The sequence below is a fragment of the Diceros bicornis genome, chromosome 23 (assembly GCF_020826845.1).
Source record: "Diceros bicornis minor isolate mBicDic1 chromosome 23, mDicBic1.mat.cur, whole genome shotgun sequence".
NCBI classification, from domain to species: domain Eukaryota; kingdom Metazoa; phylum Chordata; class Mammalia; order Perissodactyla; family Rhinocerotidae; genus Diceros; species Diceros bicornis.
The window spans coordinates 2,644,295-2,661,847 of NC_080762.1; the positions used below are offsets into that span (position 1 = coordinate 2,644,295).

General features: G+C 41.2%; 1 long non-coding RNA gene across 1 annotated transcript; it reads right to left on the reverse strand.

Moving 5' to 3' along the window:
- Positions 1 to 4,978: 4,978 nt before the first annotated feature.
- Positions 4,979 to 13,771, reverse strand: LOC131420641 (uncharacterized). The gene is made up of 3 exons (XR_009223607.1): positions 13,663 to 13,771; positions 7,695 to 7,839; positions 4,979 to 5,761 (listed from the first exon to the last, which is right to left on the reverse strand). It is a non-coding gene; the product is annotated as an uncharacterized LOC131420641 (long non-coding RNA).
- Positions 13,772 to 17,553: the final 3,782 nt, after the last annotated feature.

Here is a 17,553-nt window from a genome sequence, read left to right on the forward strand (position 1 = left end):
ATCAGCAAAGAGAGAAAAAAACCAGACAGACCTTGGTGGGTTTTGCTTCTGGCTGCTCCTGGTCATTCATGTAGAACATGTCTTATGAAAATAGCATGGGCAAGAAGGTAGCCACAAGTATGTTTTGAGAAGTGAGCTATAGAGTATGTACACAACACGACACATAATTACTATGTGGGGAAGTCAAACTCCTGCTGAGAAGGTTTTGCATTTACAGCGTCAGGGACTGGCCTCGTGTCTCTCCTTCTCTGCCGCCTCCCCTCTGCCCCCCAACGGCATTTGTTTCCCCCAGCACCCACCTCTCCGCCAAGCTTAACCCCTTGACTCTGGCAACGTTGGTATGGCATCCACCCACCAGTCAGATCGTTAAGAAATTAGCCAGATGATTCATCCGTTTACTCCCTTGATTGAGCCCTGACTCTGTGTGGATACTACCAGGGCTGTGTCCACTGAGAAGACCCTGTGCGCAGGGAGGCGCTCTGGGACCGCAAGGAGCCGAGAGGAAAGGAGCCAGGCTGAGCTCAGGGCACGCAGGACAGAGGGATGGCGAAGCGCAGGGAGCTCCTTGCCGGTCACAAACTGGGAAAACGAATTTGGACCATGACTGTCGTTCCACTATGTGTGCTGTTTGCTTTTTATTTCTCCTCAATAATTAACAAAAACATTTTTTTTTTTTTTAAGTAGGAAGGGAGCCGTTGACTTACCTTCAGTGCAGCAATTCCGAGGATCTGGACTAACTTATCTGCAGCTGGAGGCGAAGGGACAGACTGTGCTGAGGGCCCTGAGATGGGACATGGAGGCAGCACTGCAGGACAGGAGCTTCGGGGCTGGCCTGTGCCACCACGTGGTTCCACAGGTGTATTGGCAGAAAGGTCTGTTCATGGACCCGACAGCTCAGTTTTACTCATGAGTATTCAAGAGGACCCTTTACAAGGCGTCGTTTCCTTTTTGAGATAGACGTCTTCGAGAATGTGTATCCAACTTTTGAATCAATCACTGAAAAATGTAAAACTTAAGAGGAAACCTCTCTGTCGTATTGACGTCAATCAACATGTCCCTTGTGTTCTGGGCACTGGGTTAGATCTGAATACCCAGAACTGAGCAATGCATGGTTCCTGCCCTCAGGAGCTGGCAGTCAAGAGGGGGAGACGGGTGAACAACCCCACACATGTACGTGGCTGGCTTATCCATGATTTAACTCTGATTTATTCATTTTCCTGCTCTGAATAGTTCTTAAGTTCAAGTTTTGAAAACAAATTCCTTTATGTAATGCAAAAAAAGGATGTTTTCTTTAAAAGATACATATATTGATAATTTGTTATATCTTGCACATTTCTTGAATTATCATTTTTCTGAGAAATTATTCATCAATTGCTCACATCTTCTTGGTGTGGGGTGTGGCAGGCAAGAATCATTCATTTTGGAAATTTGTTTACTAAAATATTGAGACATTAAGATCGAGAAACTTCATGCTGGCTTCTTAGCTCATGGCAGCATCTTTTGAAGAGAGAAATGTGCTTGGATACACTAATTTGCATTGGAAAAAAATGGCTTGACACAGGAGAGAGAAAAGGACAACTCAGGTGCCCTGGAAATAGTAAGACGAAGGATAACAGAAAGAGGAACAGGGCGAGCTGACATAATAGACTTTTGTGAATAAAATTGAGATTCTAGTCATTCATGAGAAAAATTGTGCGTAGGTTTGGTATTAGAACTGGTTATTTTTGTTTGCTTTATTTTTTTATTATGCCTTGTTATGTTTTTGTGATATGTTTTCTAATGCTAAAATGTTAACATTTGGGGAAGCTGGGTTAAGAATACACCGGAGCTCTTTTGATAATTTTTACAACATTTTTATACACCTGAAACTACCCTAAAAAGTATGGACAAGTAATAAGTTCAGACAGAAACCAGTGGAGCCAAGATTTGAATCTAAATATGTTTGACCTCAAAACTCTGCGTTTTGACCACTATATTATTCTATCTCCCCACCTTTTTTTTTTAATAGTAGGTGATTCTATCCCTACCTGCTCTTCAGTAACCATGTTTTCCAGTTCAAGGAGACTGAACTGCTAAATCTTGACCTCAGGTGTTTCTATGACCGGGCTGCCTACTTGGGGATCTCCTACCATCACTTATTTACTAAGCTCTTCAGAATAATTTCCTTCAATCTTGGACAAAGTATTAATTTTCCATCACTGTGTATCAAATTTTCCGTATATGTATGGCTTAAAACAACAATACACATTTTATTATCTCTGTGGGTCAAAAATTCAGGAATGGCTTGGCTGGGGGCTTCTGGCTCAGAGTCCCTTACTGGGACTGGAGGATCCACTTTCAAAGCCGCTCATTTACATGGTAGGCAAGTTGGAGGCTGCTGTTGGCAGCAGGTCTTGGTTCCTCTCCAGGTGGCCTCTCCCAGGGCTGCTTGAGTGTCTGTATGACATGGAGGCTAGATTCTTCCAGAAGAAGTGATCCATGAGAGAGAAAGCTGGGTGGAAACTACCCATTTTAAGACCTAGTCTAGGAAGTCACATAACATCACTTCTGCCATATTTTATTTGTTAGAAGCAAGTCACTAAGTCGAGTCCATATTCAACTGGAGAGGAAACTATATCCCACCTTTTGAAGGGAGGATGTAATGTCAAACAATTTGCAACCTATTTTAAAACCACCATATGGGGTTATAGCCAACGATACATATCCCATACTACATGCCATGGATACCTCTGGCTATGGATTAATCCAAGAACGCTTTCCATATTCACACCTAGGACTTTGCCAAATCCTCAGAATAAGACTCTTTATTTAAATGACCAATAACCCAAGCAATACCCACTTAGGACAAGCAGGCATTTATTGGCTCGGTCAACCCAAGGAAGTGTTGAACTAACCAAATCCCAGGACAGGCAATGATCCAGAGAAATAAGTGGAACCAGGAGCCTGTATACTGACAGGACTCTCTCTCTATGTCCTCTCTTTGCTCTTCCTGGAGTGTCAATCTCATTCTTTCTCACTTTGGAGCGGTTTTCCATAGATGGCAGGAACCATGGCTACCTACACCTTCCAAAATTACATTCCACGGCTTCTGCCATGAGAGAGGGTCCTCTCATACTCTGCTTGGTTCCAAGCCCAACACAGAAAAGAAGAGCTTGGGTGGTCCACCTTGGGGCCAGAGGAGGGGCTCGACCCTCACCTGGAAGCTCCCGCGGTTCCCACAAGGTGGCTGTGGAGGAGCGAATGGTCAGCTTTCAGAGGAAAAGGGTGCCCTGGAGGAGTTGGGCAGGAGAGTGGGGAGAGTGATGGAGAGACAAACACAGGAGCCCTTTAAAGGTTTCTTGAAAAAGTACCTATGTTGATAAGGATTAATACAGAAGGTAGAAACAGCATTTTATTTTCACACATATTCTGCATATCCCATTTAAAATCAGAATAGTGACAGAAATAGCATTTATGTGGAATCCACACATTCTTTCTTTTGATAAGCCTCATTTGTGTGGATACCCACAGTCATAATTGGCATTGATGTTAACATATTATAATTAGAACAACATGGTCAGCGGATATGTTCTGAGTTTTAATTTGAACCCCCAAGCAAGAATTTATGAACCGGTTCTAACCTTTTGTCAGTTATAAAATGTATGGTCCCCCTCGGGTCTTTTAGCAATGTAGGAGACACTTTGACAATCTTTCCATCTGTGCTGGGTAGACCTCATTTCCCAAAAGGGCAATGAACAAACTGGTAATACTCAACTTCCAAGAAGTGAAAACCATCAAACTTTCACAAAACAACAATTCTTCTATTACATGTTTGTTTACATGTGTTTACATGTGTGTGCGTGTGTGTGACAGGGTGGGGGCAGAGTACTTGGAGATGCGACTCTAGGTAGCTGTATGTACGCCAATACACCCATTTCTTTTTGAATTTTAAATAATCAAATATGACAAGTGAGACAGTTTGAGGAAAAAAAGTCTGTGAGTGCTAGGTGCATAAGTAATAGTTTTCAAAGAGACATCCATAGCCCACGTACTTTGTACTTTCTTTATAAAACACACATATGCTATGCACTTTCTTTATGAAATTATATTTACTTTAGACAACTGACTTTTGGGCGGGCACTTTCTGCAGCTCTCGTTATGTCCTGGTTCACAGACCCTGCCCCTCTAAGATAGTTCTTGGTTCCTCTTGAAAGGGGTAGTAGCCTTTTTGAAAAATCTCCTTTTTGTCAACTCATTATAGCAATTGACTTTTTCTCACTCCCAGCTCTCACATGAGCATCTCCTCTCTTGTCCTGACCTCTCCACATGCTCTGCAGTGACTCCATGTACATACAAATGCTACTCTGGGCTCACCCCGTTTTGCATTGACACTCCAGCACCCGTTTGTGGTCAACGGTTCTGGTAAAGTAATAGTTCTTCCTTAAACATGTCTTCTTAGCAGACCTGGCTACTCTGACAGCCCACATGCCAGCTGCCTACTTCCTGGCCCCCTCCTCAGAGTAACTGATGTGTATGAGAGAGGCAGAGCTGAATTCAGCACCTCCCATTCCATTCTGTGGTCCAGCCCCTGCTAACCCCTGGGGCACTTTACAGCTGCTGGTTGCTCTTCTCTCCCTCCAACAAGTTTACATTCCTGCCTTTCCCACTTCAACCAGAATCTTAAATAGTAAAGCCATTCATTGATATGTAAGCCTGGAAATAATAGACTAGAAGGGGAGGAGCATTAACACATAGCAGAAGTATCCTGAAAGCTCCAAACTCTTCAGAAAGGTGCCTTTCAGCTTTTGGACTACACAATGTCAGTTTCAGTCCTTGGGTGGGAAGAGCAAGTCCACTTTAAGACTGAAGTCAAGGACCCTAGACCTAGTTGTCCAATTTCCTTTCTCTTGTCCTCAGCGAAACTGCCTCTTAGAACCTTTGAGATCATGTAGGGCTTCTTTTCTCCCTCACTGCTGAGGCTGGTCTTTCCTCACCAGCACAAGCAGCCCGATTTTGCAGTAAGGACAGTGCACTGGGAATGCTGGCCCGTCAGCCCGAAGAGAAGGCTCCCACCCTCAAGACATGGGCCTTCACCTGATGAAGGAAAAGCTTCTGTTCAGCCTGGAACCAGGCCCCCCAAATGGAAGCATTCCTAGCCAAGCTGTCTCTCAGGTACATTTTCAAGAGCAAGACACACGAGACCCTGCCCAGTATCCTAGCTCACGTACAGCTGAAGCTGGGGCTTCAGCCGCAGGCTTCTCCACTGACTGCCTGAGGTTGGGGGTTGTAATTAACTGCTTCACAAACCTGTCCTTGATGTGGTTAATATGTTGGGTTGGGGGGACCTTTGCTGGTCACTTCCTAGAATTGTTGGTCAAACTTAAGGAGGTATTTGAAGACCTTGAACATTGTGAGGTTGCTGACTGTCAGATCCAGAACCTCCTCTGCAGATCTGGCTCAGGTATAGAGTGCTAGGTTCTGGCAGAGATTTAACATAAATGAAATTGCTCATTCATTCATTGATTTATTAAAAACCCCACACTAAGTGAATACCAGTTACCCCCCACTATGCTTACAGGCGAATTCCACGGGGGCTTAATCACTGCGCTCAGACCAGCCCTCCTGCGCAGAAGCAGCTCTTCTTGTCACTCTGAATTCCTCCACCAGTTCCTTCAGATCAAGAGCTCCTTGTGTTCTTCTTCTGGGGTCTTCTGCCCAGAAGTCTGCTCGAGGTCTGAGGTCTCCTCACTGGCAGCCCACCTTGATGCTGACAAAGTGCAGTCTTTAAAAACAGATTGAGAAAAAAACTGAGAAGTATCGTGGCAAAGAGAGGTCCTTTTCAAAAATCATTTTTGGTCAGGCCAGATACCAAACAGGCTTACCGCCCAGTCAAATGAGAAACCCAACCCGTTTGCTCTACCCACCCAACAAGCCTAAAATACAGATCTATCCCTTTGGAAAATCTGGAAACTTTCCTGACTTGGGATTGATAATATGGATATGTAAGCCTGTGTCTTTCCAAATTCTAGCCCTGGGTGGTAAAAGCCTTTTTGTGGCCCTATCAAATATAAGACTTTTTAAATGTTAAGACCTCACACAATGTTGCTTTGGGAAGGTCATTCAAAGTCAGCCTCATCCATTTAACCTGCAGGTTTTAACACTTCGTGCTAATATGTAAAAACTTCTCTTTCTAAAGCCACCAAATACCCATCAGAGAGATAGTTTAAAAGAAAACATGTTCATAGTTATTATCAACAAATCCATTTATGGAACTGTCCAAGACACTTAGATAAAATGAATCAAAGAAAACAGTATGTTTTCATGATTTCAAGAAGGTTAGAATGCTAGGCTGAAAACACCCACAAGGACACGCAACGTTTGGTCCTCTCTCTTAAGGGGCCTTCGGGTTTGGACTAAAAGGTTGGAACAAGGTCAGAGGAATCCTCCTAAAGCTGTGAAGACTGAGAATAGCTAGGGTGTTAAGCCTGAGCCAGAGTCTCCGGAGAGCTCCAGAAGATGGGAACAGCGTGTTCATAAAGCAAGTAAATAAATAGGCTTGGGGCTTTCACAGTTCATCTGTGGCATGCTGTATTACCCAAGATGTTACTTCAGTATATTTTTAAAGAATATTGACAACGATAATAAGTGAAATGTATAGACCACAGAGCACATGTGTGAGGTACTGTTCGAAGTGTTTCCCATGTGTACACAATGTGAGAATGAAGATTGTGTCAGAGAGCTTCCGTGGGAAGGAGGCATAGGACAGAACCTGGGGCACTTGTAGGACCTGGAGTGTTTGGAAATAGTCAGATATGAAATGGAGAAATTCAGCAAGTATGGAATTGTGGTTTTGTGGTTTTTTGTTATTTCAGGTATGTTCAACTTAGCACCACAACACGATTTTGACTTTCATGACACTAAAAGATGATCTACTCGGTGGTGTGATAGCAGCCATGGAATACCAGAGACCCTCTCCAAGACTGTGTTACATGACTGAGGACAGCTCTGGGTCTTCCCTTAGATGATTCCTGATGTTGATAAAGTCTATGGCTGGATACAGATTTGGGGGGCAGGACCAAGCAATACTCTTCTTCACTGGCTCACAAATCCTCTTGAAAATGGAGAAAGTGATACACAAAAAAGGAGATAGTGCAGAAAAAAGACATATTTGGAATTATAACTCTGTTGGCAGGTGATGCTAGGTCTATGTTCCTCAGCAGTTTTCTAACTTTCATAGGCGTCAGAACCACCTGGAAGGGGTGCTTGTTCGAAAAGCATATTTCTAGCTCCCTCTTCCAGAGAATCTGATTCAGTTGGCAGAGGGTGGGGAGTGGGACCAGGAACATTCTGAACAAGCAACAAGCGGCTCTGATGCAGAAGTTTCGATAAAGACCACACCTTGTGAAATACTTTGAAAGTCTTAGAAAAAAGGATAATAGTGAAAATAGTCAACATGAAACCTAAAAAGGAAGAAGAAAGACAGGACAAACACAGGATCTGAAGTCAATAGGAGCCTAGAGAGGAATTATTTACAAAATCAAACAATTAGTGAGGTATGAGAGGGAGGAATTATGATTTCTTATTTAGTTATTGCTTGTTCTCTGCCCATTTCCATTAAAATCCCTAGGAAGGGAAAGGTAATAGGATAAAACATATTATCTATTTTGAGAGAAGCTATCTGGGGCAAGGGGAAGGAGTGATGGAAAATACATCACCTGTTGCCTGGTATGAATGCCACATGCCTTACAGGACTCCAGAGCCTCTTTTAATTGCTTACTTATAAGTCTACATTCCTGAACGATTTCATAGCTGCTGGGGCCTGGGGTTCATCTCAGGTGTGTGAATCTGGCTGGATCAAGCCTGGTAGGGTAAGAAACACACATGGAAATGCATCACTATTGATAAAACTTGAAGTTTGAGGAGAAGAGAAGTAAGAAAGAATTAACTCTGAGGAACGTAAATGGGGGAATTTCTATTTTAAAGTTCTTTTTACTGGAAATATTAGATCCAATAATCGCATTTAGTGTTCTGTAAATGAAGATAAATTATTAGCAATTAAAAAAAATCAAGTAGTGATAAAAATAATGGGCATAATTATTTTATCACAATTAACTTCCTTTTTAAGGTATCTGTGACCTTTCAAGCACTAAATCAAATGCATAAAGTGATTCACTGCCCGAGGAGCACATAAAATGAATATAAATGACTGATTAATAGGAACAAAAGGTGTACCATAATATGCTTAAGACATTTTAACTAAGCAAAATGTTATTCCTATGTCTAAAAAAAGTTTTTAAAATTAACATCCTCAGTGTCTATTCTGTCACACGTTCTGAGGAGAAGGCTGTTGATATATAATATTTTTTCAGTAGAGTCTTCTTGGATTATTTCACCAAGACTCACTACATTGGGAAATAAAGTTCCTTAAGAAGTGTAACCAACCATAATTGATAGAAATGAAGGACAAAATGTATGAAAATATCTTAGAGAGAAAAAAACCAGACATCAGTCAGTTGTTGCCTTTTTAAGCATGGTTTCCCTGTAATTCAAAATTCCTTTTCTGCTTTCTGACCCACGGGCTGCTGAGCCACCACAAGAGCCGTAATCATGGGCAGCGCTGCTGACGAGCGCTGGGCCTCGGCTCCCTCTGCACTGGAGATTAGTAGGGATTTTACTGGTAAGCCAACTGGTGAAAGAGAAGCGGATGTGAAGGGCAAAACTCAGAGGACCTGGAAATAGTAACCATTGCTGTCATGCCTTCTAATTTAAATAGCAAATACCCAAACACGTAAAAAGCAAAAAACAAAAAAACACCATCAACAGAACAAACATGATGGAAAGTCCAAGATGATTCGTATCTTGGGTCAAATTACTCTTTTAAAAAATATTGTTTGTCAACGAAGCAAATGAAAGGGCCTAGAGTGAGAGTGCTGGACACACATAGTTTCTGATAGAACAGAGTCAAGTTGTGTGCGAGTTAAAGACACCAAAACATGCCCACCACTGATTTGAAATACCCAAGCGGAAGGGTTGGGCATGGTTTTAGGGTACAGCGAATAGCAGGCCAGGGTCCACTTACCCTCAACCTATTTGCAAAACCTACTATTAGTGGCAAGTGACAAGGACAGGGGGTGGGCTGGAGCGACGTGAAGACTTCCCCCCTAACAGCATATTGGCAACTAATGTTATATAATTTCCTTGTACTGACCACAGAATAGCTGGTCATTATAGCTGTTAGGTACTGTGCATTGTTGTTGTCATGTAATATCATACACAATAGAGTTTACCACAAATACTGCAATGAAACTTTAAACGGTAAAACTCTAGTAAAACACTATGATTTGCAGAGCAATAGTTCAACAGGAAGGAAATGTGTGACTTTCTATGGGCATTTATGATAAATGGAGGAAAATAATGATGATTAAGGGTATTTGAAACTTGTCTTTGAGTAGAAAATTTCAAAATAAAGAATAATGAAGAGAAATACCATGCACTAACATTTTTAACCATTTTGTGCAAAAGTACTTATTTATATCAGTAATTTTATTTAGTTCTTACAATTCTCGGTGCAAGTGTGAATTATGTGCAGATTTCTTTTATATTTCCCATCTTCCTTAATGCCTTAAATATCCAGCTTCTACAAACTGCATTCTCAACACACACAGATTAAAATTTCTCTTCTGAAAAGGGATCTGAAAAGCTAAACCTGATAATGATCCTGATCTCCTATCTATTTCAAAATATTGGCAATTAAGTTTTAGAAGGCTTAAATCAAAAGATTGAATCAAAAATGCTATGATGCAGGGCATGGCCCAGTGGTGTAGTGGCTAAGTTTGCACGCTCTGCTTTGGCAGCCTGGGGTTCACAGGTTCAGACCCTGGGCCTGGACCTACACACCACTCATCAAGCCATGCTGTGGTGGCATCCCATATACAAAATAGAGGAAGATTGGCACAGATGTTAGCCCAGGGACAATCTTCCTCAGCAAAAAGAGGAAGATCAGCAGCGGATGTTAGCTCAGGGCTGATCTTCCTCACCAAAAAAAAAAAAAAAAAAAGGCTATGATGCAAAGAATTCCTGGATTGTTTCTCCTCAATCTCCAGACACAATCCCTATTTGTTGTTCCTCACTGCCTTTGTGTGATCATTATACCTATAATTTCTCACTTTGCCTTATTAAAATGCCAATATACTTGGGAAGGAACACTTATTATGCCTTACTAGCCAATAATACACCACTGAATTTATATGATTTTTTTTCTCTAAAAATTAATCAAAAGTAGGTTTGTTAGGAAACAAGATGGTGAGGTTAGCTCTAAGAGGAAGGGGAGAGAAGTTCACTTATTCATGATTATATGCCAAGCACAATGCTGTATCTTCATGGTACAATGCTGCACATATCATTTCATTTAGTCCTCACTTAAGTGGCTTGACGTAGGTAGTGTCTCCATTTTGCAAAGTAGAAAATTAAAATTCGGAGAGGTAAATCTAATTGTTGAAGCTCACGAGTGATAGAGATTCAAAACAAAAGATGTGTGACTACAAAGACTTTGATTGTTTAAGGAGTACTGAAATCTGAAGGCTGGAGGCATACAAGTCCCATTGGAGTCCAGCAAAGCTGACCTTGCCACTCACCCTCAAAACTGGACCAGGAGCAGAACTCCGATTCCCTGACTCCCGGCAGAGGATTCTCTCCAAGAGACCACACAGAAGGCTCTTATGCAACAATCAAGATCAGAGCTTGGCTCTTCTGCCCAGCAGCCTAAGCCAGTCTCCATGAGTCAAGCCAGACATTTTATTCTGGTCTGGGCAACCAGAGATAAGAGTCCACCTGTGCAATCCCTCTTCTGGAAATGGTAGGGGAAAGAAGCAACAAGAATTTGGCTCCCTCTTCAAACACCTTTTAAAGGGCACTAATTAATTCTTCAAGCCAATTGCTCCTACACGTGGAGTTGAGACATAGGGGTGTGTGGTGCCTTGTGAGAGGCATGGCATGGACAGTGAGTCCTCATAGTCACGGGGTCACAGTCCCGAAAAGGAGCATAGTTAAAAAGACCATAAATCTCACCAAAACCAGGTGGAGGGAAAATTAGGGCTGAAACATTTTAAACAAGCTATTCCGTATAAATTAAAACAGTAGAAAGTCTAGAAAACATCCACTTCTTATTTATGGATGCTACAAATCTTCTCCAAAATGTGTTCTCCTAAATCAACTTCTTCAACCCATCCAGTGTTACCAAACCATCTAATCAAGCTTGGTTTTTATAAAGTACAAATGCAGGGTAAACAAAGAGGGTTTCTTCTAAACCGAACAATTTTCATAATTGTCTTTGGGGCCAACGCTCTATTCCAGGTCAGGTGATGTGAAACCCAAGCCCACTGTGATTTTTCCTTGAACTTCGTGTTCCCAGGAATCCACATAAATGTCCAGTACAGTAGTAGCCTGTACTTCTTTCATCCTTCTGACTCCAGGGAAGCCGACAGCAGTGTGACGCCTCTGCCACTTTTTCTACTGGGGTCTTAGATCGCTCTTATCAGTTTGTACAAGCTCATTGTATTTTAAATATACTAACTATCGTATGTTATATCTGTGCAGATATTCCTGCTCGGGTATCTTTAACATTGGTTATTTTAATGTAATCAATATTGATGTCTTGTAAATTCTCCAGTGATTTCTAAGCTAAGAAAGTCCTTCCTACCCAGAGATAAGCTAAATATTTATGTATAGATTTCTATAGATAAATCTGTAGATTATCTTCTGGAATTTTTGTGTGATTTTTTTTTTTTTTTGCAGCATTTCATTCTTAAATCCTATTGAAATTTATTTTGCACTTGGAGTAAAGTGATGATATAAAGTGATATTTAAACAAATAATTAAACTGCTTTTTTAAACACTATTTACTGAATAATTCATTCAACTTCCACAATGATTTGTGAGGTCAACTTTTATCATATCCTATATATACTAAGAGCGATTTCTGGGCAACATACATTTTTTTCCATTGATTTGTCTGAATCCTCTGTACACCGACACAAAAATATGAAATATTTTTAGGTATGAAAAAGCAAGTGAACCTTTGTTACTTTTTTCCAAAACTTTTAAAGATATATTTATGCATATAATTATATGCACTATTTATATGTATTCTCATATGAGTTTTGGTTTTTTATTTCTTTACAAAAATAAAAAATTTTATTATTACTTTATTTTTCATGGAACAATATCTAAAAACAAACGAAGCATTCACTACTACACTGATGATACATGATCACCAACAATTGTTGAGAGTTTGTATACGCCAGACATATTCAAAGTACTTTAGACATTGTAATAGTTAATTTTATGTGTCAACTTGGCTGGCCACGGTGCTTAGATATGTGAACAAACACTGTGGACTTTGAGTAAAGCAGATTGTCCTCTATACTACGAGTGGGCCTCGTCCAGTCAGTTGAAGGCCTGATTAGAACAAAAGATTGACTTCTGCCAAGCAAAAGGGAATTCAGCCAGCAGACAGCTTTCAAACTTGAGCTGCAACACTGGCTCTTCCCTGGTCTCCGCCTGCTGGTGTACCCTGCAGATTTTGGACTTGCCAGTCTCCATAATCACATGAGCCAATTCCTTAAAATAAAATAAATTTCTCTCTCTCTATATATATATACATAGATAATATAATATTATATATTATATACACCATTATATCCATATACACACATATATGTACATGTACACCCTATTGGTTCTGTTTCTCTGGGGAACTGTGACTAATACATATATATAAAGTCATTTGTTCATCACGAACACTCCAAGGGGCAGGTATGTTTTTACCATCTTTACGTTACAGGTGAGGGCACTGAGTCTGGGAAGCTTAAATAGCTTGTCCAACATCTTTCAATCAGTCAGTGGAGGACGAGGAATCAGACTCATTGCCTACAATCTTAATAATGCAAATATACTTTTTCAGATCAATGAAACTAACTTTTAAAAATTATTATTTTTTTCTTTAAAAAACAAAATAACACATTGTAGTTCCTTATTTGGATTTGATGCCTTTTTAAGGAGATCCAAGTATGTCAGAGTGGAAGTTCTCCACGTGGTTCTCAAAAAGGTAGTCCTATGGAGTTCTTTGCTTTTCTCACTCTCGTCCCCTCCTGAGCGTACAGCTGAGGTTTTCAGTAGCCATGGGACATATGGTGATGTCATTGCTCTGATGTTAACAGATAATGGGTTTATTTTTGTTAATTTTGAATGAATTAATAAATATTTTTAAACTTCTCAGGTTTAACACAATACAGTAAATATTTGTTGATATAATCCTCATAAATAAAAGCTTTTGGGGGTCCTAAATAATTTATGAATTTAAAGAGGTTCTGAGACCGAAAAGTTTGAGAACTGCTGCTTTAGAGACATTACAGAAATTAAGGTATTTTTATGAAATGAATACCATTATTTATCAGTTTAGCAGATGCGATTTTACAATTTTTACAGAATTCTTTAATTCTTCCCATACTCAAATCTGAGTAAGAGAGGGAAAAACTAAACCTAAAATGAAACTTCACAAATATCTTGTATGCTATGTTCAATCTTTAATGTTTTTACTTGGCCATGGTCAGAATAATTCTAGGCCCTGGGTCTATAGTCCAGTCATAATGTTTACCAATTCCAACTGGATAAATGTTATCTTACCTTCTTCCAATGGTGAATAAAAGACTAACAAAACATTTTCCCACTTTCTCAAATGTCAAATAGTGGACGTTTGCAGGAAAGCCCACGGAAAACGCATGTGGTGGAGAAAAGATGTGCCTGCCGGTGCCTGGGTGCACGGTGACTCTGCACTTTCTTCTCCAGCTTCCTGTGGGCTGTCTGGGGGCGGTCCACATCCCCTGGGCATTCTCCCGAGGGTGGGGCCACAGCCATAACAACTTCACATCGCTGTGCTGAGCCCTGCAGAGGAGCAGCAGCGACGCTGGGGCAGAATGCGGTGAACCTGGCTGTGCTTAGAGCAGGAACCTCCTCTGGAGATGCAGCTTGGCTCTGCCCCAGGCCAGAAACTGGAGGGAGCTCAGAAGGCTCATCTTTGGCAAATGTGTGTCTGCCAGTCCACCAGGGGAAATGCAGCAGAGAGTGGCTGCCTCAGTGTTACTAGGTGAGTCAACGAGATGGAACAAAGGAATCCGGGCTGACACCTGTCTCTGACCGCTGTGGAGAGTCCTATTCTGTCCAAATCAGCAACACCATCATTGCTGTCTTGGTGTAGAACGTCACAGTTCACAAAGCGCTTTCACATTCTCTCTCAAGGACGCTGTGAGGTAGACCAGGCAGGTATTGTTCACTTTATTTTACAGATCAGGAAACTGAGAATCCAGAGGGTCGAGGAATTTACTCAAGGTCACAGGTAGCCAGAGCCTTGCCAGGCCTGGAAGGCAGCTCCTCTGATTTCAATCCCACATCAGGTCCATTGGCTATGCAGATGGCACACATGGCCGGCCTCTTCCTTATACCTGAAATTACCTAACCGCAGGCAGGTTTTTTGCACAAGTGTATTTGGAAAGAAGGTAAAGATACAAAAAGGAAAAGGTAGAGATTGAAAAGGCAGAGAAAAAATCAGGTGGAAATGCACATCCTTTTACAAAATTCGTGACTGCTCTCATTTCTTTACTAATTACTCACAGAAAGTCTGAGGTCATCATTATCAACTTCCAGCGATTAAAAAAAATTTTGTACCTCCACCAAAGTCGTCATTTAAAATAGTATGAAAACGCCTGTTGACACAAGTTTTTCTTCGTGAGTGTCAGTGGCCAAGATGAATCAGGGTGTTGAGGAGATTCTAGGATTGGGACTGGAGGCCTTGAGCATTCACCAGGATGTTCTCTCGAGGTCGTGAGTGTGTAGAGATGGTGGCTTCAGTTCCACAGCGTGTGCTGAATGCAGAATGGCCTCTGCAGGACGTGCTAGAGTTCTTTAGCCTTTAATTGCTTTTACAGCTGCTGCTCTAAAAACAGAAGGGATAAAAATTACACTGTTTCGTTCCACTAAAAATGCAAAGAGGACCAGCAAAAAGAAATCCATAGACTCTGCCCTGCAAATGAGTCAAACAAACTTTTCCTTTAATGTGTTTTTGCTTATTTGAAAAATCACTTATAAGAGAGTGCTAACAAATAAAAAAACATGAACATAAAAAAAAAGTTCAAGACCGTTAATGAGGTAGGAGTGGAGTACTGATGGCCTGGTGAGTGTGAGGACGGCAGCAAGCCTCCGCTCCTGCAGGACCACCAGACACGGCATCTGGAATGCTCTTTGTGCCCAGGCATCCGACTGTGCCTCTGTCTTGGTGGATGGGAGCTCATCATAAAAATCAAAACAAACATGCACTTTCACATTGTTTTGTAGGCTGAGATTTGTACTTGCTACACACACGAAGGTGAATGTGCATCCTGAACACAGTTATAGCTGTGGACAGGCCTCTCCGTTGGTTATTTCTACCTTAATTCTCATTCTCTGTCCTCTGGTCTCTGCTTCTCCACGTAGCCCCAGCTTTTCACAGCTGCAGTTTCAGGGCAAGTCTCTTATCTTCCCTCAGAGGGACATTTATTTGTATAACCATTGCAGCTCCCAATTAATCCCTGAATAAGTGCCCCTTGGGACCCTCATAGGCCTGTGGTTGCTGCTATTGTAAAGAAGTAGCAACTCTGAATGCCAGATTTGAAAAATGTGTCTGAAACCAGGGAAGACTTTTTAGAAGAAATTAAATGTGAATTCTACTCGTCTAACCATTCCTTGTGTGGATTTTTCAAATGAAGAATTGGTTAACAATAATAGGAAAATCATTAGTCAAAGAAATCATAATACTTTCGAGGTGACATCTTTAAATTACTGACCTCTAGACACCCCTGTTTCTGATTTACATGGCTTGTTGTGTTTAACTTCTTCTCTCTTTAATTGGCATACAATAATTGTTCTATACAGTCTGACTTCTTTATGGGTATGCAGCATACACTGGAATTCTATCCATGGGTTTACTCCTTGAAACTACTTTATGTTTATATCTGGGTTAAAAAAAATAAATTATTGGATGGAGTTCAAGATTTTCTAAATCATATCAAATTCTCTTCCATAGGAAATATGTTATATCCATGTACTAGTGCATTAATGTTTGGTGATGATCTTCAGATCACACACAAGTCTTAAAACTACAGCAAGCTTCCTACTTGACAGGTAAATTGTTGCAATAAATAAGCCATTATATGAAAGAGAATGTCAGACTTTTGCTCACTTCTCCTCCCAGTTAGATTTTTTAAAAATGAATTTAGAATCAATTATCCTACACCATTATCAATAATGGCAGAGTATGGGCTCTGGAGGAGATAGCCGGGGGTACAATCTTGGTCTTTCCACTCTTGGCTCTATGACCTTGAGAAGTTCCCATACTCCTCCAAGCCTCTGTCTCCTCCCTTGTAAAATGGACATAGTAGTAGTGCCCATCTCATCGAGTCGCTATGGGCATTAACCAGGTAATACACATAAGAAGCTCAGCACGGAGGTAGGTACACCACTAGAGTTCAGTAAAGGAGAGATGTCATTCTTCTTTTCCTCTCCAGAATCCCTGTTTGTGCTTTCTCTTACAGAGAGATGGGAGGGAGTTCAAGCGTATTAACTCTGCCCATCAACAAGCCTACATACCAACACGTACTTGGGAAATGCCGATGGGGAAAACAATAATATCAGGATCATTTAGTTTAAGGTGTAAACAGTTAGAGGGGATTTTAACAGCAATGTTTAAACTGAAGATAACACAAGAGAGGAAGTTTAAAGTGAGGAATAAAAAATTAGGTTCAGAGGAAGTAATTTATTAACTAGAACTTCCTGATTACCTGTGGGGTTTTGTCGTTCGTTCGTTTTGGTTAGTTCTCCTTATGATCTAGTCTAAAAACTTACTTTCGTCTCCGCTCCACTTGGTCCCCAGGTCGTGTGGACGTTTCCCAGCTCACATCCATCACTTACTTTGGTTTAGTTGCAATGTTACCTCCCAGGCTGGGTTACCATGGCCTTACAGCTGGATTAACGCAATACCCTCCAGACTTTCTCTCCGGCTTTTGATACCTTCCTTCTATTCAATCCTGCATTTTGCCAACAGGTTAATTTTCCTCAAAAACCACTTCATTTTATCTTTCTGATTTCCCACTGCCTCCGTGGTAGGATTCTAATTCCTTGGTTTAGCATTCAAGGACCTACAGAATCCAGCTTTTCCAGCTCCGTTCCCCACCCCCATCTCCTCTAATCCGCCCCTGTGGGGGAAGTGGTGCGGCCTGAGAAGAGCCCGACTCCAGAGCAGGCTGCCTGCCTGGGAACTCCAGCTTCACCACCTAACAGTTTGAAACTACAAGTCCCGACTTTCTGACTCGTGGAACAAGCATTCCATGTGCCATCTTGAAGGAGGAAATGTGGGCTTCACCCACTGGTAAGGGTTCTGCTTAAATCTACAGAATGGGCAGATAGCCTAATTTCCGTGTTTAAAGTAATCATCTAGATGGAGACTGCAAATGTTCCCACTCGAGATAGAGGATGGCCAGCAGCCAA